Genomic DNA, 26,153 nt, shown 5'->3' with positions numbered 1-26,153 from the left:
TGATTCCTTTCAACAGGCAAAGCCCAAGAACGGAACACAACAGTGCAAGCTGTTGTTGTGTTAATTTAGATGGACTATATGGGCCCGAAGAGTTAAAGGTGTTAACATGACCCTGAAACGATCCAACATTAAACAGTTTTAATCAGGTTGGGGTTTGGTATTCAGGTATAAGAGGCCTCAGCCTGCTTAGCGTCATGGCAAGCATGTCATTAAACGTTTTGAACCTTTTATTAGAAACATAGGCACAGCACATGGTCTTATTAACTACACCGAGACCAGACAAACTTGTATCAGTATTGGGCCGTTAAGGGCATTGCTTTTAGCTGCCTTTTTGGCCATAGACTTTGAGCTCCATTGCAAAATATGCAGTTTTCACTGGCTAAGCCAGACTAAACAGAAGGCTAAAGGAGGGGGAGAGGAGAGAAAGGAAATAAGGTGGGGAAGGAAAAGGACATATAATTAGGGGTAGTGGGGGAAGAGGGGTGGCAATATCTCACATTCCAGGTGGTATTTGGGATTTAGCCACAGCTAGGAGAGGTTGCAATGTCATCTGAGTCCCTCTCTTGGCCCAGTCTGTCAGGATATTTAAGATGAGGATGATGAAGGCCTAATGACATCACAGTAGATCCCAGGGTCCCAGGATATGGTCAGGGTGGCAGCTGTCACTGCAGCAGTTGTTGGCATACAGCTGCATCTTCTGCTCTTTCCCCCCAGAAGTCTTCTCTTTTGAAGGGGAGCAATGGGTGGAATACCGCTTCCTCTCATTATTTTGTCCACCAATTAGGCCTAATTTCCAGCCCACCAATTTTTGTTCATTGATTTCTGAGCCCACACTTCTCTTGTTTACTGGGCAGGTTTTATCACAGCCCTTGAGTTATACTGGTGGGCCTTTTTGTTCACACTAACTGAGTTCATTTTGTCTCCCTCTTGCACCTTTTCCCACCAACATTTATTGGTTATTGTGACATTTTATGAACTTTCACTTGCTTTTTCACAGCTGAGCTCACAATTAGGGAAAATTTGGGGGCCCAATTATTACAACACTGCCTTAGATTCCCATGCTACTGGTTGGGCTTGGAGCCAGCCAGTGTAAATGGCGGGGGGACAGGGCACCCAGGCGATGTGCTGACTCAGCTCATCTGCCTCAAGGGAAGCCTTGACTGGCAGGGTTCCTGTGAACCTCACAGCTGTAGTTTAAAGCTATTCATTCTCCTAGTAGCAAGCCCAGCACCTGGATGGTGGTACCACTGCCTGTCCTGCCCTAGGATGAATACTTCCATTAACACAGCCCCCTTTATCCACAGAGGTGAATCATACCCATTCTGATGAAATCTTACAACACCCCAGGGTGCTCGCTATAAGTGCTGCTATCCCCATTTGACAGATGAGGAATTTCTGGCAAAGAGCTTTGGTAATTTACCCAAGGCCACAGAAGGAGATCAGTGTTAGATGCAGGATTAGTAAAACACAGGACTTCTTAGTTCCCTATCCCACATTCATACCACCACCACCCTTATTTCCTACAGGTGAAGAACGTCACAAAACATTCGCTGTCCTCAGTTACTCAGCACAGTCTGTCTTTGGCAGTGCAAAGAGCAGATGATCACCTCTTTCAAATGAAAAGCAAGGGGGACAGAAGGAAATGTTGGGCCCATGGGGGCATTATTTTTTTTTACAGTCCTTATTTCATAAGTGCCTGATGCTGTTCACCCCTCCCCGGGATGATACCCAGAAGATATAAAGACCCTGTCCCTAATCAGTGAATAGGACATGATGATAGTGATGACTCATCCTACCCCTGAAGGGGGTAGCACCTTTTCCTGCCTTCCACTTGACGTTCAGTTCCATTTTGCTTTGTTCCTAGAGGTAGACTGGGATTTTTACCTAATAGGAACTTCTTCATCTCCCTGCCCAGATCTAGATTATCAACCACAGAGATATTATTTCAGGCCTCTTTAAGTCTCTTTTTCAGCTGATATTTTCTGATGTTGCTGATGTTATCTGAATGGGCCTGGTTGCCTTAGATGGCATTTGAGCAAGTCATCATTACTGCATGCTTCCTCTATTGCCTATGTATCTGTGAACACCCTTCCCTGAGAAGAGGAAAGACCTAAGCAAATGCTTAAACCTTTACATGGCGGCTTTAGGGGGAAGGGCCAATACTGTGTTTTCAGGGATAAATCACCCAATACTTAGAACAGTGTTTGATAACTTTTTATTCCAGCATGGATCAGATCTACTTCCTCCGCAACGTGTCATTTGCTACTGAGATCACCATACTGCTGACAATCAGTAACACATATGGCAAATATGAAAAGCTAAAGTGTTTTGGAAGCAATGGGACCAATCCTTCTCCCACTGCAATCACCTCCTATTGACTAGAACTGGTAGAAAAAAATCCATCTAAACATTGTATGGATGGAAAAATGGCTTTTGTATGAAACAGAAACTTTGAGCCGTAAAAATGCCATTTCAATCAAATGTCCAAAAACTGAATACTTAAAAAATGGATCTGTTTGTTTGTTTTCATTCAGCTTGTTTCTTCCCGGCCTATTACAATATAAAAAGGAAAAAAAGATGCAATGTAGAGGAATTATGGGCCATAGAAAGGTGTGCCCCATGACAGAGAATTTCGCTTCCCCTCCCAGTACATTGTAAGATATTTTTAGGAAAACTGACACTAAAACTGACATTCTGTGACTCAAACTTAGCAGAATTATGCTACACATTCTGATTGGGCAGCAACGTCCTTCCAACCACTCTGAATTGATCTGAGTGCGATTGAGATTAGGATGTCCATCATTTTTCTCAAACTTTGTCAAGCCCTACCTGGCAGAGCAGCTGATTTCATTATAATGCAATTTCAATTTCTGTGCCTTTTGGTTAATGACTTAATACAATTACTTAGTTGCCACCAGAAATGGTAAACAAAGCTACATTGAGGGCAGCACTGATACCCAAAGAGCAATGACTTCTGGAGTCTAGCACTGACAGCCACGAAAGCTTTCTCCACAAAGAACAGGAGGGCCAAGAGTATGGCTGTGGCCGCTTCAAACCATCAAGCCCAGTTGAAGGAGCACGTACAGCATCTTTTAGAGGATGTCACTAGGACCTGTCTGATGTATACTCCTCCACCACACACAGAGGCCTGAGTCAAGCACAATACCCCATATCCATAAAAATATTCTCACTGGTTTCAATGGGAGTTACACACCAAAATACCTTTGAGGATCTGGGCCCAGAGCTTAAATTCAGCCAGAGCTGTCTGGAGCGGAGCTCTGGTAAATATTTTCAACCCCCATGGAGTTTTTATAGTGGGGAGGGGCCTCCAAAAATTACTCTATAAGAATTTAAGCCCAGAATTTAAGCCTACACTTCTGGGAGGGGCTGCTGGGGCAACACATCTTGTCAATCCCTTACCACAGCCGAGAAGAGCTATGATTTAGCCCACAAATCGTGTGTGTGAGCAGTGGTACCTGTTACATTTCAGCACCAGACAGCCATCTTAGGGGCCTGATATTCAGCTCCATATTAATGGGGTGGGAAACACCATTGGGATCAATATTTTGCCTGATTAAGAAGTTCATGATCATATCCTGTAACTCTATACAGTTTTAAAGGAGTTCATAATGGTATAGTAGTTAATGAAGATGGATGTTTGGCTGAGGGATGCTGTTTGGCAAGCTCTCAGCCATCTAGACCTCACTTCATTCCAATGGTAATGCTCGGGATCTGTTCCCATATTTGCTAATGTGTGTTCTGCACTCCCTGATTGTAATAATTTTTAATAAGATGATAAATGACTGGCCATCTCAATAATGCTTGTCAAAAATGTCAGCTTGATCAGTACTAATGGTCCTGTATTTCATTAACTGAAATGAACAGCTTTGGAACTACAAATAATTAGATAAAAAATATGTTGCCATGCCAAATCTTGTTTAGTATTTCTTCAAATGCAATCAACTTGTCTTTTAGAATATTGTATATTTTGGAGACTACTGATCCCAAGATCTGCAGCCCAGTGAATCTTGAACATCTTCTAGAAGTATACCATGAAGACTAAATAAAATATAATTCCTACTGAAGTATAAAAATATAAATAAATACAGTACATTAATTTCATAATACACCTACACTGAGCTGATATAGGGCATGTTCCAACTTCCTTTAGAACCAATGGAATGGATCTTGTTAACATTGATGAGCATTGGACTGGACACTTAGATCCAGACCCTCAAAGATACCTAGATACCTAATTCCCACCTAAATACCTTTGAGAATCTGGGCTTTAGTTACTTCAGGACCCAGTTCAAAATTATCCTCCTTTAAAAAAACAAAACAAAATGAGGACTTGCTCCAGACTTCCTCACAGACCTTACTCTAGTTTCTTCCTGTTCTTATTGTATAGTACTATTCTCCTCTTTGTCCCTTCACAAAGCCTCACTATTGCTGGTATGAGAGCCATCTCCTCTGCAGCCCATGAAATACCCTGGTGCCACCATAACCATGGCTAACTTTGTCCTTCTGCCTGACAGAGTGGGCCAGATAGAGGCTATGAAGTTGTTAACCTTTCCGAGTGTTGAATGCTGAGAACTAGATCATGATTTTAGCTATTTAAATTATATGAATTTTGTAAATGTATCTCTGTTCATTAATATTAATAATTAACATATATATAATGGTCCCCAGTTGGTGTAAATTGGCATAGCTCCATTGAAGTGAATGGCATCATGGCATTTTGAACCAGCTGAGGATCTGGACCAAGATATTTATACCTAGAAGCAGATAGCTATAGAGTAAGAGAAGTGTTTACCTGACAGCTTGAGCTATCTTCTTAACTACACTATAAAACTGACTTCATGTAGGACCCTAAGAATCGTAATGGCTAAATATTCACAAGTTCATCATAAACATGCTCATGCTTTGTAAGAGTGCACCCACAGTGAAGTATTTGCATCTCAAGCTCGAGTGCATTAAAAAATGCCATGTACATTATAAAATAATGGAAAGAATTCAAATGCTGGCTGTGATGGGGTATACAAACCCCACACTGGGCAGTCAGGGGTTAAGAAACTGCCCTGGGCTCAGCCAGCCTTGCCCCTCCACACCTCTAGGAAATGGTCCAATTGGAGGAGGAATTAAAAGGCAGGGGAGCAGCTCATTTGGTGGCAGACTAGGGAAGAGAGCAGACTCCAGCAGAGGAGAGCTGATGGAAAGGCAGAATCTCTCCTCATGACAACTACCCAAAGGTCCCTACCCAAGGGAAGGGAGGACCTGCTGTAGAGAACGCTTGAGAAGGAAGCAGTCCTCCCCTCCCTCTCGTATGGATGCCGAGTTCTGTTAATTCCCCTTTACTTTGTGTGGACTACCCTAGCGAGGGAAAGCCCTAGGACTGATTTGGCCCAGAAGCCTGAGCTACACCTCAGAAGGAGGCAGTTTCCACCCAAGAGAGGAAGAGAGCTACCACGCTACCTGCAGCAGGTACCTTGTGGTGGGCAGACACCCTTCACACCACCTAGACCTAGGCGCCAATTTTGGGAGAATCATGTGGGAGGAGTGTGGGGTGATAGAGCCCTCAAAGGACCCTGGATCAGACCCCGGTGGAGTGGGAGGTCCCAGGCTCCCCTACCAACAACCCCCCTGCAAGTCGTGGGCCTAAGCTGTGGCCACGAGGCGATGCTACCCTACCAACCAACCCTTGAGGTCTGTCACATGGCACATAAATGGAAAGAAAAGAGAGAATCCCCAGCACCTATCAAAAATAACTGTATGCTCAAAAGCTATGAGAAGGAAGGCAGAGACAAATAACAGGATAATATGCTTTCTATACTCACTCGGGAATTTTTAACTCAACTAGCTGAACCCCTGAATGCTAGAGGTTTCTAAAATTAGGAGCTTACGCATAAAATAATCTACTTTAAAATTAATATTAAAAATGACAGCAAATTGGTAAAATGTACTTATGCAGCACAGAGCCTGCCTAGCAGACAACTCTTGCCATGTCTTCAGAAGCTTATTATTGTTTATGAAAGGTCAGTGCCTCTGGATGATCAAAAGTTCTGGACTGTCCAAAAAAGACTGTTTTAATTCTTGATGGATCTTGAAGACCCATGTCGGGCCTTTAGTCTCTGTTAAGCAGTATAAAGCACATGGAAATGTTTCCTTTTTGCTGCATTTTCCAGTGTAATCGGGGTCAAAAAGCAGTTGTCATGGACTACAGTCTTTGTGGGAAATAAGGGAACCCAGCTCTTAGTGTCTGCACCAGCTGCTGGAAGCTAGGTACTTTAAAGAGCAATGGTTAAGTCTTATGGTGAATGGAGTTTGAATTTAGTAGACCCTTTCAGTTTCAAAATCCAATTTAAAGTCAGCAAGCGAAATGAACCATACAATGCTATCTCCTCAGTCCCTAGGATGCCAATCACTCAGACCATTATCCTATTCCTATTGTATTTTTACTATATTCAGCACTGTAATATTTGATTGCCTTCCAAATTCTAAATTATACATACAAGGATATCATTCTATTCCACTAAACCCATATGTAACAGATACTACATTATTATTTGGCTAGAAAAGGTGTTAGGATCAAAGTATAAATCCTGGTAAGTATACTACTGAGATCTGCATCATACAAATATCATACAAATATTCCTGAACATTAGATTTAACCATATATTATTATGATACTTCACACAAAGCGTTTAAATATTTTAATAACATACAGGATATTTTTAGGGTGAATATTGAAAATGTAGTGATCCCTTGAGAGAAGGAAAAAAATGTGGATCCCTTTAATTGAAAACACAATCCTAGGAGGTCTTGAACTTCTCTAAACCTTTGAAATCTAAAGGTCGGTTTGTTCTTGAAGATCACATCTTCTCTGTATAGTTCAAACAGTTCCTTGTCTTTACTTTGTTTACAGGGCCATCATTAGAATTTATGGGGCCTATACAGTATTATTAAAGTGGTGCCCCTATGCCTGATGGCAGCCTGGGCTCACGTGTATTTTAGATAAGGCTGGTCTTTTGAAGGATTTATTTAAAAAACTATATGTCTGAAGATCCAAGCATTTAAGGCTAAAGATGAATAGTCAGATTGTACATCTAAAAATCTATGCAAGGATTTTTTAGAGATGTGCTCTCTCCCAGCGCTGGTGCCATGACTACACAGGTAGTGAAGACCCAGGGGTGCCCCAAATTTTCAGGTGCCCTACGCAGTCGCGTATGCCGAGTATGCCTAAGAACAGCCCTGTGTGTTTGCCTGCAATCTCTTTGATTATGTTCATGATCTATACCAATATAGTTTGTCTCTCTGTCTGGAAAGTAAATGAAATAACTAGAGTGTAGAATACCTTAAATTTATATTGTAACTGCACAAGAAAAGTTTTAATAGCTTCTTTATCAAAACTACATTTTTCCAGGTAACAGATAGATAGATAGATAGATAGATCACTGTGCAGTAAATGATTTTTGCCATCTGGGAAAAATTGAGATTTTGAAAAATTTTCCCATCCAAAATTAAGTCAAAAAATTAAAATCTCAAATTTTGGTGTGGTTCAATCAAAATGTTTTGTTTTGACATTTTCAAAAGGTTTGTTTAAATTTTGACTTTATTTTGTTTTACTATCATCACCTTGATTAGAAAAACAAAAAGTTGGTTGCAAACTGAAAATGGAATATTTAATTTAGAAAATGTAAAAATGGGATGTTTCAACAATTGTGAAGCTTTTCCAAAACTTTTTCAAATTGTCCCAAAAAACTAAAAAAAAAAACTGTCCCATGAACAGTTTCACTTCCAACAAATTGCCATTTTATGATTAAAAGAACGTTTTGTCAAAAAATTCCTGACTAGTCCTACTTATAAAATCTTCCACAGCCCCACTCAAACTCATTGGCAATAGCCTTTTCATGTCACCTTCTGTTTCAGGAAAGCATCTTTCTTCATAGCCTAGTAGCTTTTTACTTTTAGAATCAAACTAGCAACATTCTGGGGCAGATCCTCAGCTATGTTAAATTATCATAATTCCATTGGCTTCAAAAAAGCTATGCTGATTTATACCAGCTGAGGAACTGTCCCTCGTGGTTTATGTCAATTGCAACAACTACTAGCTCTGAAGTTAAGGCACTTGCAACTCCTGTATTTCTCTCCCCTTGTTATGTTTGAATGCTTTGCCCATTTTTTCCTTTTCTTGGCCAAGGCCACCTTATTGTAAATCGTAACATCACATCACCATAAGTTTAAAAAGTTATAGTTTTGCCATATATGCTAGAGGTAAAACTTTAAATGAAGCAGAAATATGTCTAAAATAATATTTCATTTGATAGGAAGCTCAGCTGTAAATCTAACCTAATTAGGCTTTCTCTCTCAGGTCCAATTCAAAAATAATTATCTAAAAAGAAAGTAGAGTAGTCAGTAATGAGAGCATGAAAGTTCAGATTTCCACATCAAAGTCTTATCAGTTAGGATGTTTTACCTGGTGTATATTTTACAATCTGAGATATGTGATATCTTCCTGGCTAGCACAATGTAGCATGAGCCAGATTCTGCTCTCTCTTACTCTCACTGCGTGGTGACTTACTCATGAGTATTCTTGTTGAACTCAGTGCAACTACTTACAGAATAAGTGAGTGCGGCTATTCACTGCACCACCATGTCCCATTGATCAAGAACTGGGGCTCAAATCTATGCTTATTGGTTATAAAATAAAAAGGAGTAAGAGGCACTGGCTTGTAAACTGGTTCCTAAATCTAGATCTGCGGAAAAAGTGTCAAAGACTTAGTATAATGAACTATGCAGCTGAAACAGCAGTAGATTCACCACACATGATGAATCATAACTTGTCAAGGCTTGGCCCGGGTATCTGGGTCTAGTTCGCTCCCAGGGAGGGTTTTCTGATCAAATATGTTCACTTATTAGTACATTTCAAACAACGAGTCACTGGAGAATTCTGAGGTATCAGCAACTTCAGCAAAAACTCCAAGCGCACGCTGCTGGGAAAGATGGATTAGTGACACTGATGATATTGAGAAGCTGACATTGTAAAGATTATTTTACAGTAAAAAATGACTCTAAGGGGACTAGGTCAGATAGAGGGTGAACATATCCAGACCATTAAACTATCATCAATTTTAATCTTTGTTGCCTGCTTGTAGGCAATGGGTGAAAATAGGCATTGACACAAGCTAGCATTTGTGGATTTAATAACTTGTTAAACGGTTTGATTTTTTTTTAGTGTAACAGTGACCTTTACTGCAACAAAGTTACTGAAGGTAATAAAAACAAACAGTTTCTGGACCACTTGAGCTGCATCCAAAATTGCAATTCCAGTTGTATTGTTTTTTTAGTGGTGTCCTCAGATATGTGAGTGGGTCACTGTGAAGCCGCTCTGTAGGGACTACCTGAGGACAAAGTGTGAAATAGCTTAAGTGAGCACTTATGACGTTCACAGCATGCACACAGAATGTACACAGGAACAGAACATCCATCTCCTCTCTTCACCCTTCCACGGAACCCTGCATCCAGCCCCCCAATTACTGTTTTTAGTAGAATCACACCAGTTCCACTCCTTGCCACCGAGGAGGAGCTTGTGTTTGCCCCTGAATTCCATGTGCAGAACAATAAACACCAGTACAAGAGGAATCATTGCAAGAGGCATTTCCCTGTCTTTCATCTCCATTGTGTTATGTTCATGGCATACCAACAGAGAAATTTGATAAAAAGTTAAATATTCTTCCTAGAAAATTGCTATGTAATGCTACTTTATTTCTTAGAATTCATATGATAACATACAAGAACCCAAAAGCAGAGAGAGACAAAGCAGGCTGCTCCCTAAAATCAGAGTGGCAGAACTCACCCACCTTATTATAGGCTGACTTTCTGCAGAACTGACTCTAATCATATGCTTCCTCTCAGAGTTCCTTAGCCTGCAAGCAGGATGAGTAAAACCCGTCAAAATGTAAAGTGATAGTCTACTATTTTAACACAAGTTTTCAATACACCACACTTTTCTCTGTATCCTCCCTTCAGCACAAACATAGACATAAACACATGCACAGGTATACACATTGATAAATGCTATTTCACTCAAATGTAACCTCCCCTACCCAATTACAAATCTGATAAGTGTCACAATGTTTTGCATAGTTCTAATGACTACTAACATCTACAAAGGTGATGGGGCCCAGACCATTGCTTTGATTGCACAAAGATGCAGGGGGAAATTCTAAAACTGGTTATTGTAAAATCCAGCCTAACTCTATTAATTCTAGTGGGGTTACTCCAGATTTGCACCACCACATCTGTTGACAACAGAACTTGGCCCTGAATGTAACGAATAGGCATGCTAGCTGATGGTAAGTAGATATGCCCTAGCACAATAAGCAAAACATCTGAAGTTGTCCATAGGAGATGCATAAAATCAATTCAGCCATACAAGAGAAAGAAAAGCCAGCTTCTTTGGCTTCAGAGGGAATTTGTAGTCATTGTGGAAAGCAGCTTTAAATACAAAAGAAAGCAATCCTGCATGTCTTGACAGGAATTTTCTGAACCTTCTCAGTTGAAATCAGTAGCTGCTCCATTATTATGTCTTTCGCTCTCTATTTTGCAGTTTAAATCAATGTTCTTCAGGGGTGGCAGTGGGCATTCAGGTTTTAATCTATCACAATTGAGCTGTAAATAAAATGTAGCTCAAATCTAAACAAGAAAGACAAAACTGTGATGAGAGTGGGCGTCTTATGGAGTACTAGGTAGAAACATTGTCCTAACAAATAACCCACAACATTAATCAGCTTGAACCATGCTAAAATGTCTTTAGAAATGAAGCCAGTTAGAGAGAAATATGGCCAGTGCGGCTGCATAGGTTGCCCTTCCTTAACCTTGGCAATCCCCGTTGGAGCTGGGAGCAGGAAAAATTATGTAAACTCTTCTTAGGAAGAAGATGGAAAAGGTGAGAACAAACTGAACCTCATGGGGACCTAGTGAATGGCAGGAGGGGTGATGAGAGAAGCAGAATTAAAGAAACTTTTTGAGAGATCTGTCTCAGGACTGAATGAAGTTGGCCCAATTTATTGCTTGGGATTGAAACCATACAAGACCTGAGCCCAGATCATAAAAAGAAACTCAGGGAACGTAAATTCATGTGTATGAAAATCACAGAAATGACCTGCACAAACCTCAGTGAAAAAAAATCGCTGTTTGGCACAGCTGCAGTGAAGACTTGCCTATGCTTTATTACTATCTATAAACAAACTTGCCTTGGTCAAGTAGGGAAAGACATGACTCACTGCTTATGAGACTGATGGAATTGAAACTGTTCTTAATAAAATCAACACAGCTAAGCAGTATGGTGTCTGTTCAGTGGATCATCTGAAGAATCCTTACTGCTGCAATGGCATGTTACACTCAGATGGAAGCTTTTCCTCAGGGTTAAGTTCACAAAGCTGAGTCATGCCTGAGCAGGGGAAAAATGGGGCCTAATGAGACCACTGTGTGCACTACCTACATTGCTAAGAGTCTCTGTAACTGAAATAGCAGCCTCCAGAAGGCTGCTACTGTCTGTCCTCCATAGGTGAGAAGGAAACAGGCCAACCACTACAGCTGAGCTGGCACTAAAGGGAAATAAGCTGCAGCAGGAAAAGCTTTGGAGCAAGGAGGAATCAGAGACCAGACTTGTGACTCTGAGCATTACAATTTGGTCCCTGTCCTTTCCCTGTGGTAGCACAACTAAATGCTGCTGGATTGCAGAATGCTGATCCACCCTACAGAGTCAAGATGGGCTTGAACCCAAGCTTAACTTTTTAGGAGAGGGTGAAAGAATTAGCTGCATGCATGATTTTTATTCAGGAGCATGTATAATCAGAAGATACCAATGCAAAATAATATAGCCAGGCATTTTCTCTTTCAAACCTTAACAACTTTTTAGTGGAAAATATTTCCACTTTCTAGACTGACAGGTCTTTGGTTTTTGAAGAGTGTGGGCACTGACTAATTAAACGTGTCTGTAACTGGATTGTGAAATTTAAGCGACATATGCAGTAATATTGTTTGCATGTAGACATTTGCTGACTCATGGTTGCTGATATATTTAACTGTAAGAAGTAGCCTTATTTTTCCAGTAAACTTCTTGCTGAAAGGATAGTGCATAGACTGAATTGTGGCAGGAGCTATCTACAAATACATAGACAAGCCTTCTGGTCCAAAACAAAGGACTTTGGCAAATAACTGTAACAAAGAAACACTTTCACAAATTGTTTTCAAAGAAGGGAGATATAGTTAATAAAATGCTCAAAAAATTAATAGTTTATACTGGCCCTGATCCAATGGCCATTAAAGCAAAAGGATATACTCTGTAAAGAGGAATAGTTTCTCTTAGAATATATAAGATTAAATTAGGTACATTGAAAACTATTGGGGTGAAGAGGTGGGAGGAAACTGGGACTGTTCTGTATGGTTTTGGTGGGGATGTTTTGCAAAAGAATCCTAGAACTGGAAGGGACCTCGAGAGGTCATCTAATCCAGTCCCCTGCACCTGTGGCAGGACTAAGTATTATCTAGACCATTCCTGACAGGTGTTTATCTAAACTGTACATAAAAATCTCCAATGATGGAGATTCCACAACCTCCCTAGGCAATTTATTCCAGTGCTTAACCACCCTGACAGTTAGGAAGTTTTTCCTAATGTCCAACCTAAATCTTCCTTGCTGCATTTTAAGCCCATTGCTTCTTGTCCTAGCCTCAGAGGTTAAGAAAAGCAATTTTTCTTCCTCCTCCTTGTAACAACCTTTTACATACTTGAAAACTGTTATCATGTCCCCTCTCAGTCTTCTCTTTTCTAAACTAAACAAACTCAGTTTTTTCAATCTTCCCTCATAGGTCATGTTTTCTAGACCTTTAATTATTTTTGTCGCTCTTTTCTGCACTCTCTCCAACTTGTCCACATCCTTCCTGAAATGCGACGCCCAGAACTGGACACAATACTCCAGTTGAGGCCTAATCAGCGCAGAGTAGAGCGGAAGAATTACTGCTCGTGTCTTGCTTACAACACTCCTGCTAAAACATCCCAGAAGGATGTTCACATTTTTTTTTGCAACAGCGTTACACTGTTGAATGTGTTTCAAAAAAAAAATTAAACAAAACTCTCTTTCTTATGCTATCTTTAGAATACAGAGCCATATTTGGGGATATATTAAAATATATTATGCAGGCTGAAAATATTGTTCAACTGTTAAAGTATAAATCCTGAAATTTCTTGTCTGGTTAAGATTTAACCAGAGGCAGGAAGAAGCCTGTAACTACATATGTTCACAATCCTTGTCACCAGATGAATGATCCTCAGCTTATCTAAACTTTCATAGCTCCACCAATTTAAAAGGAGCTGTGACAATATACACCAGCTGAAGATCCACCCCTTGTTCTTTCCCCATGTTTTTTGCTAGTCTTGAAGGTTGTCTTGTAAGACACTGAAAGGAAAAGGAGGAAACAAAAAATTCCTCCATAAAGTTAATACTCAAGAGAAAAACTGGTGAATTCTTAACAATTTGATTATTATTTCTACTGATGAATAAAAATCTGGAATTCTGAAGTTCTGATAACAGTATTTCCCTAATATATTATTTCCCTAATATATTCGTGGATGGAAATTAAGCCTGGTCAAATTCTAACTCCAGAGAAGCAAGAGACACAATCCCATGGAAAACAATTGTGAAAACATTGTCATTGCTGAGTTACCCTATAGCGTAGAACTACTGCTAACAATGGTTGTTAACGAAGTTTGCAGCATGTTTACAGCTGATCTGGTGCTGAGCACAGTTCAGTATAGGGAAGGAACCATGTCCAGTAGCATCAGGTCAGCTGCAACTATTGTTAGCAGCCATTTTCAGCAACAGTTGAATTTTGTGGTGTGGACAACTCAGCTACTGGTTTGAGACAGTGAAGTGTCGTTAGTGGCCATCAGTGGGTTGATAATTTCCCCTCTGCTTTACCAATCACTCTTAAAAAATTGAAAGCCTTATTAATTTGTCCTGCCATTACAATAAGTGCTTAGTATTCTAGTGCTCTTATTTGAATTATTCCATCTGGCAAAGAGTCCAGTGTCTTTGAGGAACCCAGTACAATAACCTCTTTGGTTGCACTTCTCTTCAGTTATAAACTCCTCAGATACACTGGCATAACCCTAGCAATAGTGGTGAGAACAGCTATGCTTTAACGAAAACCACAGTAAGCAGACCACGCTGGCCAAATTTTGCTAGGCTGGCTTATCTGTTTTGTTTTGTTTATGACCTTCATATGTGCAAAGCAGACTTTAGTGACAAATGAATTAGATAACAGTTTTCATTTAGTAGCTACTAAGGTTATGAGAGGACATTGCAAATTATGGACTATAACCTCAACTGCTGTAACTCAGTTGTTTTTTTTAAAGGCTTCAACTCTTTATTCTGGAAAAAATTCATCTGTGAAAGACCTAAAGCGACAGTAGCAGATAAGAATTTAAATGGAACTATTTGGTAATATTTATAGATGATTTAGACTGGACTAGAATAGATGATCATAAAGCAATCCCTAATTGGCTTGCCTTCTATCTGACAAATGTTCCTGAAAATGTAATCATATTAGGGAAGGTTTTCATTCATTTCAAAAGAAAACCATGTTGTATGCTGAAAATGGCATAGCTGGCAGCATCATTCCAGGATTATGATAATACATTTATTTGAACAAAGATGTCCCATTTTTTCTTGTGAATTAGCAATGCCCAGATCTGATATACATGCCTAAGGAGCTAGCTGAAAATTCCTCTGGAGTGTTTTCAAAAGCAATTCAGATTCCATGTATATAGAGAATTATTATGTTTTAAGTAATGAGCAAAGTAATGTGGTTTCATGGTTGAAGAACATTCTGATATTTGCCTGGTGTGTGCTAAATGTTGAAAAAAATTATTTGTGACATGACTGATATGAATTGTGAAACATTTAATTAGAGTTAAAGGGATTTGTCCCTTTTCTATACTCGCCAAGCATTTTTGTTGCCTTATATGAATTCTGTGGAGTACTTGTGGCACCATAGAAACTAACCAATTTATTTGAGCATAAGCTTTCGTGAGCTACAGCTCACTTCATCAGATGCATACTGTGGAACGTACAGAAGACGTTTTTATACACACAAACCATGAAAAAATGGGTGATTATCACTACAAAAGGTTTTCTTTCCCCCCCCACCCCACTCTCCTGCTGGTAATAGCTTATCTAAAGTGATCACTCTCCTTACAATAAGAAAAGGAGGACTTGTGGCACCTTAGAGACTAACCAATTTATTAGAGCATAAGCTTTCGTGAGCTACAGCTCACTTCCTCAGATGCATATCGTGGAAACTGCAGCAGGCTTTATATATACACAGAGAATATGAAACAATACCTATTCCCACCCCACTGTCCTGCTGGTAATAGCTTATCTAAAGTGATTTCCAGCACAAATCCAGGTTTTCTCACCCTCCACCCCCCCACACAAATTCACTCTCCTGCTGGTGATAGCCTATCCAAAGTGACAACTCTTTACACAATGTGCATGACAATCAAGCTGGGCTATTTCCTGCACAAATCCAGGTTCTCACATCCCCCCCACCCCCATACACACACAAACTCACTCTCCTGCTGGTAATAGCTCATCCAAACTGACCACTCTTCAAGTTAAAATCCAAGTTAAACCAGAACATCTGGGGGGGGGGGTAGGAAAAAACAAGAGGAAACAGGCTACCTTGCATAATGACTTAGCCACTCCAAGTCTCTATTTAAGCCTAAATTAATAGTATCCAATTTGCAAATGAATTCCAATTCAGCAGTTTCTCGCTGGAGTCTGGATTTGAAGTTTTTTTGTTTTAAGATAGCGACCTTCATGTCTGTGATCGCGTGACCAGAGAGATTGAAGTGTTCTCCGACTGGTTTATGAATGTTATAATTCTTGACATCTGATTTGTGTCCATTTATTCTTTTACGTAGAGACTGTCCAGTTTGACCAATGTACATGGCAGAGGGGCATTGCTGGCACATGCCAGCAATAACCAATTTATTTAAATAAACCAATTTATTTGAGCATAAGCTTTCGTGAGCTACAGCTCACTTCATCGGATGCATACTGTGGAAACTGCAGTTTCCATAGTATAGCTCACGAAAGGTTATGCTCAAATAAATTGGTTAGTCTCTAAGGTGCCACAAGTACTCCCTTTCTTTTTACAATGTGTATGATAATCAAGGTGGGCCATTTCCAGCACAAATCCAGGTTTTCTCCCCACACCCCCCCTGGAAAACCTGGATTTGTGTTGGAAATGGCCCACCTTGATTATCATACACATTGTAAGGAGAGTGATCACTTTAGATAAGCTATTACCAGCAGGAGAGTGGGGTGAGGGGAGAGAAAACCTTTTGTAGTGATAATCATCCATTTTTCATGGTTTGTGTGTATAAAAACGTCTTCTGTACTTTCCACAGTATGCATCCAATGAAGTGAGCTGTAGCTCACGAACGCTTATGCTCAAATAAATTGGTTAGTCTCTAAGGTGCCACAAGTACTCCTCTTCTTTTTGCAAATACAGACTAACACGGCTGTTACTCTGAAACCTCTGACATGAATTCTATGTGATCACTAATTAGAATACAAACTCCTTGGAATATACACTTTTACAAGAGTTCTAATATGTATCCTTAAGCCCCTTCCCCTTTCCATCTGATACTAATGCATAAGGCTTTGAGATCATAATTGCAGTTGATCTGTGGAAGGAAAATAGGCTTCACTCTGCATTTATTAGGGAAATGAGAGCTTTTCCAAAGGCAGATATTGGAACACATCAGATCTCACAGTTAGTCGTAGTTCTACAGCGATCTCAGTTGGTTAGAGTGCAGAAATATCTGCTTAAAGGATGTAGGGTCTGATCTAGAGCCCATTGACCCTGGTTATTGGATCCAGCCCAGAAAACACAGACACAGAGAACAAATAGATAAGGCACTCAAAGAGCCTGTGAAGTCTATGACTATAGACTATAGCTAATGTATAAATTTTCAATTGGGGGTAACAAATCAAAAAGGTAGTTTGGAAAGTACATAATTGATTTGTAAAAATCTGTGAAGCGTACAAGAGACTTTGCTTTCTATTTGTTATTATTCTATTGGAACTAAAAGTCAACATATCTATTAAGTTGTGGTAATAAGCAGAACAGACAGTGCAAATACTGGAAAACAGGTTGGAGGCAAAGTGCTGTTATCTCTGGGGTATATCATGACCTCTGCATATGGCTTATCATGTGGAATAGGTATTTATCGAAATAAGTCTTAGATCACCATTTCCTAACACATCCAAGTCCATTAGACAGTAGGGAGCAGAATCTGTTACTATTATAACAAACATGATGGCAGCATAAGGCAAAGTACATGACAAAGCTTTATTTGTAAAAATTCAGAAGCTGCCAGATAAAATAGAATAAAAAAGATTTAGAAGACTGCTCAACTGTCCTGGCACAGCCTGGTAAATTAGAGGACACAGAGGAGATACTGTCATGCGCGTATGAATACTATTACAAAACACGACCTACCATTAAAAAACCCAACCACCTGATTATAATATATAGTAAAGTTAAGATATAGTTCAAATACAAAGGAGTGTGTACATTTCATAATAAAAAAAAGTAAAACACTTTTTTCCCCTTTCTCTCATGTAAACTGTTGGGATTCAGGATCAATCTGTGTAATTAAATATAAAGCTTGCAAGCCACTGTATATGCTGAGTCTTAGAAGTTCTTTACTTTTTTGTCCCATCACTAAGTACAACAGCTCATGAAAGGTCTATATTGCCACCCTTGCAAAATATGATCTGGCCTGATCTTGCAAACCACAAGTTCAGAGCATACAGTGTACTGCAGTTACCAAAAACATGTCGAAACTTAGAACAAGGAGGTGATTGCTGACTTAAGCCACTAGCAACAACGACATCATCTAATCTACTTCAAATTCATTAGTTGCCCAAAAGTCTGGCAAAGGTTTATTCTTACTTTACACTTCACTCAAAGATTTCAAAACGCTTTAGAAATATACAATGCAGAAGTGAAATGTTGGAGCAGCCCTGGCAGGCTGAAAAAATGTGATTACCTATTTCACATATACGTAGGTAAACTGAGCTACAGAGATGCTAAGCAACATGTCCAAGAGCATGCAGTGATTTACTGGCACAATTAGAGATAGAATCCAGGAGTCCTGATTCCTGATGTCCTGCTCTGGCCAGCTTACCACACTTGCTTTAGTAGAGTTGTAAGACCAACGGAAACAAATGGTTACATATAAAATAAAATCATAAAACATGAACTACAGCATACACTTATTAACCGTTACCCTTACTCGCTAATAGAGCAGATTCTTACCCCAAAGTTCAGTCTTCTGCAGCATTTGCTAGTCCCAAGGAGTTAGGATGCAGCCTTTCATGAAACACCCTGCTCATCAAGGGACCTCCTCAGTGAATGGGTCCAGAGAGTCTCTCTCTACCCTGTGATATGCCGAATCAGTTTTTTGTCTTCATTCATAGAGAGGGTGCTCCCTCACTGTTCTATCATTCCTCTTCACTTCTAAGTGGTTTCAGTATTTATAGTTTTTCTTTAATGGTTTTCCATTGGCTTTTCTGGGTTGGTAGACAATGGAGCAATACTTTACATAATTGGCTAGCCAGGGATTGGTGATATCTCCCTCCTGCTTGAATGGGCCATCACTGAGACATATTTTTCCCTGGTGACACATTTTCATTCCAACACCATAAGGGCATCATTTTCAATGGAGTTATATTGTTCCTTAAATATTATCCATACACACTTCATGCCATGATTCTAAGTATTGATAAGTTACAAACTTTCAGTAGAGATCTCATGTGCGACCCTTTATGAATAAATACCATGAAAGCAATATATTAGATGTTGTGAGTTTGTCAGGTCTGAGATAGGATTTGCTTGTAATGAACAGTGAACTCTTTGTCAGTTGGCACCAACGGGCTCTACAGTGGGGCAGGGGGTGATTTCTAAAGCGCATTCACATGTTTCACATTAACTGGTCCATGTAAACCCTGCTGGTGTGTGTTAAATGTGCTGTTTCAAACAGCACTATGGTAAAGTGCACCAGCAGGATCTACATGGAATCAATTAATGCACAAAACGTTAATGTGCTTTAGAAATCACACCCTGCAGAGCTTATTACCACACCATGTAGACATGCCCTTAGTTTCCAAGGCATAAAGCGATGTATTCTGAATGGTTTGGAGATTTAACAATGAAGACAACTTTGATGAAGAGCTTATTGGAAAACAGTCTCATCAATTATTTGAGATAGATTGTAATGCAGTAAATAAAATATATTTGTTTACATATATTTAAGAAGATGACTGATACATTAAACAAAATAATTAACTTTTGAGCTACCTGTTTGCCACATTGCCACTCAGTTCTGTCCTTTTTTTCCAGCTAACATCCTCCTTGGTTTGCTCCTAAAATTAATGGTATGTTCCATATTTTATTTAAGTAATAAATAAGATGGACCTTTGCATCTGGTTTCAAGATTTGGAAACACTGATGCCACTAGTACCATAAAGATACCAGGCTAAATTCTGAGCAGATTTACAGCCTAATCGACTTTATTATCTTTCATGCGATTTCACAAGATGTAAATCAGTGGAGAATTTGGATCAGCATTTCATATGAGATTGCTGCATCATAGCTTTTCGTGATCTCATTAAAAAATAGAGTTTGCATCTGTTTGCAGATGAGTGCATGTGCATAGGCCTAACCTGACAGCTCCCACCTCCACCTCGAAAAAGAGGTGGAAGCCTATAAGCTCTTTTTGCAGAAGGTTGTGAGTGGGGGCTACAAGAGAAGAGAAGGTATCTGGGGTTGGGGTTGAATTCAGGAAGTAAAGTTCATCTGTGCAGGAGACTGAGCTTTCTCAGGAGCTGCCCCAAGACTGTGGAATGAACTCCCCAGAAACTAGGGTCCATCACAGACTTCACCGCCTTCCATTCCAAGTGCAAGCTGACTTTTTTTGACCTTGCCTTCTCTAACAGACACAGAGCACGTGTGTATGTTTCACAAAACAAATATAAATTGCAAAACAAAACACTCCAATGCACTTTTCCCTCCTGGGGAGATGATGAGAGAACAAGCACATAACAGATGTTAGCCATATTGCTTAATGCTCTACTGGAAAGCACTCCGATACTACAGTGATGAGCATCATATATGAACCTCTATGGAATAGAATAGAAAAAGTTCCTGCTCCAAAGAGAGTTTGTCTTTTTGTTCGGTATTTATATAGTGCCTAGCACAATGAGGTTCTGGTCCATGACTGGGGCTTGTAGGTGCTACTGCACCACAAATAGTAGAAGTTGGCCTTTTCTTAGTTTTCAATATGGTTGGATGCAAAACCAAGAAAGGTGAATCTACAGCTAGAGTTCCAGATCATGGCTCATCTCTATTATTAATTAAGCTATGAGTAGCAGCAGCACAAGGTAATGCCAATAATAATACTTAGAACTTACATCGAGCTTTTCATCTTCAAAGCACTTTCCAAACGCAATTCTGTCCTGAAGAGGTTTTTATACCATGCTCATCACTGTAATATCTGAGCACCTTCCAGCAGCGCATTAAGCTACATGACCACACATCTGTCACATGTTGTTTGTGCTCTCATCCTCTCCCCAGAGATAGAAGCACGTGGAGTGGAGTGTCTTGTTATGGTAGGGTTTTGGTTTGTTTTTTGGTTAAATATACCTGTTGCTATGTGTTTATATTAGAGAAGGCAAGGTTAAAGAAATGTGCCTTGCACTTGGCATGGAAAGCGGTGAGGTTTGCGATAGTCTCCTGTGCAGTTCATTCCAGTCTTGGCAACCCTTGGAGAACATTCTGTCTCTCACACAGGAGAGCTTTACTTCGATTCTTGAGGGTTCCATTGTGCCAGAGAAGCAAAGTTGTCAACCATAGTCTTTGTCCCAGAGCACTAAAAGGTCTTTTAGGTATCCTGGGCCCAGGCTATGGAATGCTTTGAAGATAAGGACCACAACCTTGAACTTGATTTGAAGTCTATGGGAATCCAGGATAGTGAGCGGAAGACTGGTGTGATATGCTCACAGTAGCCTGTGTTGCTAAGGAGAAGCATTGCAACATTTTGTACTAGTTGGAGTTTCCTATACGCTGAAGTTTTCATGCCCAGTATATGGCATTGCTGTAGTCCACTGGGAGGTGACAAAGGCATGACTAAATGAATTAAGGGCTTGATACTGCCAATTCTCAGTTTATAGAACTTCTATTGACATTTATGGGAATTCCTGTTCCTTTTTCTCTATTCAATTATTAATTATTTTATTATAGGGAGTGTGCTGGAAGCAACCCATCTATTTAAGTTGCCTCACACTCATACCATTATGCAAGTTTGAAGTCTTTTCTTTGGGAAGCTCTAGCACCTTCATTGTTTTAGCTGGCCTTTGAAAATCTGTGAGGTCAAGCCCGCAGGATAGCAAAGTGCCTTATCTTTGTTCCATGACATTCCATTCAGATTTTACTGGATAATAAATAGTTAAAAATGGCCTTTTCCCCCTCTTCTTAATTGTGTTCCTCAGGAACATTTTGGCAGCCTGCCCTAAATAAAATCATAACATGAGTATTCTCAACAGGCAGGCCCTTTACATTGCCAAAGCAGCAGCTGCAGCAAATATGGCACTGGGAATCCCTGGGAGCTGTTGAAGCAAGGTTAGGAGAAGAGAGTCAGGCTGCACTCCCACCAATCATCCCCCAGACCCATTACATGACCCCAACAGCCTATCCCTTCCTTTAGGAAGTCCTCCAAGAGCCAGGCTAAGGTCTCCTGGACCCCGAACTTGGTCCTAATGGCCATCTCCCATCCACTCTTCCCAGGATAACAGCCTTCTTCTGCAGTCAGCTAAAGAAGTTGGATCTGTAGCTCAAGTGAAAGGAGTGTGTGTTGTGGAACTGAAGATCCAGGGGTCAAACCATGGTCTTCATGTATAATAAGGTGATTGTTACAGCTGTACATAACAGAATTTATTTTTACCTTTAAAAAAAAATCTAGGCAATTACATACAAAACATTTAGGCTAAAATAAAGTTATTTCAGCTAGATTTATGGTTGTCTGTGCAATTTTCATTCTGCCTCCATGTGCGTATGCATTATAATATAATCCTTAATTACATGCTCACATACTATTTTTTCCACAGAACCTCTGCCTCATTCAGTGCACAACACAGACATATAAGGGGGAAGAATTTAGGTTGCCTGGTAAACTTTAAATCTGGCATTTTTTAACTTTCAGGTGCCTGATGCTGCCTCCTAAGTGATACTGTTCTAACATTTTTAGAAGGCAATTATTATTAGTTCGGTGCATAGAGACTCTCACACATTGCGATGTGAAGACTTCTGCTGTATTGAAATTGATTAAACTTTAAAAGTTGTCTTGTCTCATTCACTTGGATACCCCAATACAACCGGATATATGAGTATGTTCATATAACTAGCCATATTACCTGATCAATATAACTTAATAAAACAAACCTGAGTCAGAATGAATATAAATATATTCACATATTATAGATGACTATAAGTGATCAAACCATAAATTTGTGAATGTTACAGTTCAAAAAAGTCTGAAATTCATATGTGAACAAATTAACAAACACTCAACAGGAATGATGCAAATAAAGCTAAGGCAAATTTTGGCGAACAAATCAGGATTCAGGCAAAATTTGGCAATTTTGAAGTTGGATACTGTCTTCAAGCAAGAAAACGAAGTTTAATTTAATTTTCTGTGTAACTCCTTTTATTATAAAAAGAAAAGGAGTACTTGTGGCACCTTAGAGACTAACCAATTTATTAGAGCATAAGCTTTCGTGAGCTACAGCTCACTTCATCAGATGCATATCGTGGAAACTGCAGCAGACTTTATATATACACAGAGAATATGAACCAATACCTCCTCCCACCCCACTGTCCTGCTGGTAATAGCTTATCTAAAGTGATCATCAGGTGGGCCATTGCCAGCACAAATCCAGGTTTTCTCACCCTCCACCCCCCCACACAAATTCACTCTCCTGCTGGTGATAGCCCATCCAAAGTGACAACTCTTTACACAATGCGCATGACAATCAAGTTGGGCTATTTCCTGCACAAATCCAGGTTTTCTCACATCCCCTCCACCCCCATACACACACAAACTCACTCTCCTGCTGGTAATAGCTCATCCAAACTGACCACTCTTCAAGTTTAAATCCAAGTTAAACCAGAACATCTGGAGGGGGGGGTAGGAAAAAACAAGAGGAAACAGGCTACCTTGCATAATGACTTAGCCACTCCAAGTCTCTATTTAAGCCTAAATTAATAGTATCCAATTTGCAAATGAATTCCAATTCAGCAGTTTCTCGCTGGAGTCTGGATTTGAAGTTTTTTTGTTTTAAGATAGCGACCTTCATGTCTGTGATTGCGTGACCAGAGAGATTGAAGTGTTCTCCGACTGGTTTATGAATGTTATAATTCTTGACATCTGATTTGTGTCCATTTATTCTTTTACGTAGAGACTGTATGTGTATTAATTACAGACAGCTGGATATATCCAAAATTCAGAAAAATTAGAAATGTTGAAAGATGAAATGCAGATAAGAGAAAAATGGATAAAATATAAAAAAATCATATTTCACAAAATAAAATTCTGCCCCTATTCCTCACCTCTAGTTGAAGTTGGTTAACTATCTTGTTAAGCCATTGACAATGACTTATAAAAACTAAGGTGCATTTTTCATGCCTGGATTTCAAAAAGATCAGGTAGAAGCCATATTAAGCATGAAGCTGAGGTTCAAAAAAGGCACACCTAATCTTATTCTCATGTAATTCATTGCTGTCTGCAAGGTAAAAATATTTTTTTTCCAAATCAAATCAAGAACAAAAGGTTTGGTTTGACTGACAAGTTCTTTTTCAGTTCAAAACGAGTTGATGAAACAGCAAAAAGACATCCAGGAGTTCACAGGGGAATGTACATTCTGGGCAGTGAAGTTCTATAGGATATTTGTATTCTGAGTTATTGTTTTTCCACAGTATTTTGAAGATAAAGGTATAGTATATTTAGATGTAATTTATTTCTGTACAGCATCCTAAACAAGCATTTGATGAAAGAGTCAGATATTCTATAAACTCAACACTCATCAGTTTACTTTCTTAGTGCTGGTATTCCCAGACATGAGGGGAAAGTCTATGGGATTTGAAGCTTTGGCAATATGTTGGCTGTGGAGCACTCTCTGTGAAAACCAGAGATGCAGACAGAAGCTTATTTTTAGAATTCACAGCTAGCAATTTAGACAGATAATGTCTTTGAAATGACAGTCACCTCTAATATTCACATACTCCAGTCATGTGTTTATCTACTCATCCACCTATCCGTTACCATGCAAATTGTAGCTACTAGGCCTATGCAGAAACATTGAATTTTAAAATTCTTAACATTTTATATTAAGATTTGTTTGGGGTTGTTTCCCAGCTCTAAAATGTTACTTTTGTGATAATAAGAACAGTAAAATCATACTGTAATACCAAATTGTGTGTGTTTTTATGTGAAAAGGAACATTCGGCTGGAACAGAAATGTTTCCCTTCTAATTTCCATGTTATTTTACCTGTATGAAGCTTTACTTCCTGCAACAGCACAGCCAATTGTAGGAGACAGCATGGAGTTGTCTCTCCCAAGGGGGATCATTAGGAAGTTCTCTGTCTCACAAGCTGCACACAGCCATACCTACAACCCCGCGTGTGGTGCAGCTGTCTCCTCCATATATCTGGATGGTCAGCTCTGCTTTATCTCCTCTACCTCCCTTTCCATGAACCCCTGGTGGATTAAGGAGGAGACAGCACTGCTCTGATGAGTGCAGGGTCTGCAAGGTTGCCTGGCTCCTGCACTGACTGCACTAAGACTGCTCTCACCTCCACTATGAACCTGTATATGTGCTGGGCAAAACAGAGCACTCAGTGATCAATTTTCCCGTGTGTCTGAGCTCCAAGTCAGTTAGAGCAGCCTGGAGGTCCATGGGGAACTGCCAGTGGATGACCAGCATAGTTTAGATGAGCTCCACCATACCCCAAGCATGCCAGGATTGGGCAGGTGGCTGGCACAGAAATTGGCCAACATTACATGCGTAGGGAGCTCAGTTCTTCAAAGGGACTTCTCCACGAGTCATTTGCACCAGAATCTGTCTGGATCATCCAGAGAATCTGTCCCATTGTCTTTGCTGAGGCAAAACTATAATCAATGAATGAGAGTTTTGCCCCAATAAGAACTGTAAGATGGAATCCTAAGCCTCATGTTTTTTATTACCTCTGTGTTTCATTCAGGTCATGCTTTGTTCAGTCTTATTGTTCTGATATTTTTCCATGTATTACAGTTTTCTTCCTAATATTTGTAGTTGTGAGGAGGGATACCGTTTAGAACAAAACAGAAATAAGAATGGTCATACTGGGTCAGACCAGCGGTCCATTTAGCCCAGTATGCCATCTTCTGACAGTGGCCAATGCCAGATGCTTCAGAGGGAAGGAACAGAAAAGGACAATCATTGAAAGATCCATCCCAGTGTCCAGCCCCAGTATGTGGCAGTCAGAGGCTTTGGGATGCCCAGAGCACATGGTAGGATCTCTGACCATCTTGGCTAATAGCCGTTGATGGACCTATCCTCCATGAAATTACCAAATTCTTTTTTGAACCGCATTATACTTTTGGCCTTCACAACATCCCTTGGCACATCCCGAGTTCCACAGGTTGACTGTGCATTATATAAAGAAACACTTCCTTATATTCTTTTTCAACCTGCTGTCTGCATGTTATGTGAAGAAGTAAATTTCCTGATTCACTTTCTTCATATCATTCATGATTTTATAGACCTTTATGATATCCCCCTTGGTCATCTCTTTTCCAACACGTCCCAGTTTTTTTAATTTCTCCTCATATGGAAGCAGTTCCATACCCCTAATCATTTTTGTGGTTCTTCTCTGTACCTTTTACAATTCTAATATATCTTTTTCAAGATGGGGTGCATAAATTATTCAAGGTGTGTGTGTACCATTGATTTAATGTAGTGGCCTTATGATATTTATGGTCTTA

Source organism: Lepidochelys kempii, chromosome 5 (assembly GCF_965140265.1).
Source record: "Lepidochelys kempii isolate rLepKem1 chromosome 5, rLepKem1.hap2, whole genome shotgun sequence".
In the NCBI taxonomy this organism is placed as follows: Eukaryota; Metazoa; Chordata; order Testudines; family Cheloniidae; genus Lepidochelys; species Lepidochelys kempii.
The sequence above is the reverse complement of the archived record's forward strand: the minus strand, read 5'-3'. Positions refer to the sequence as shown.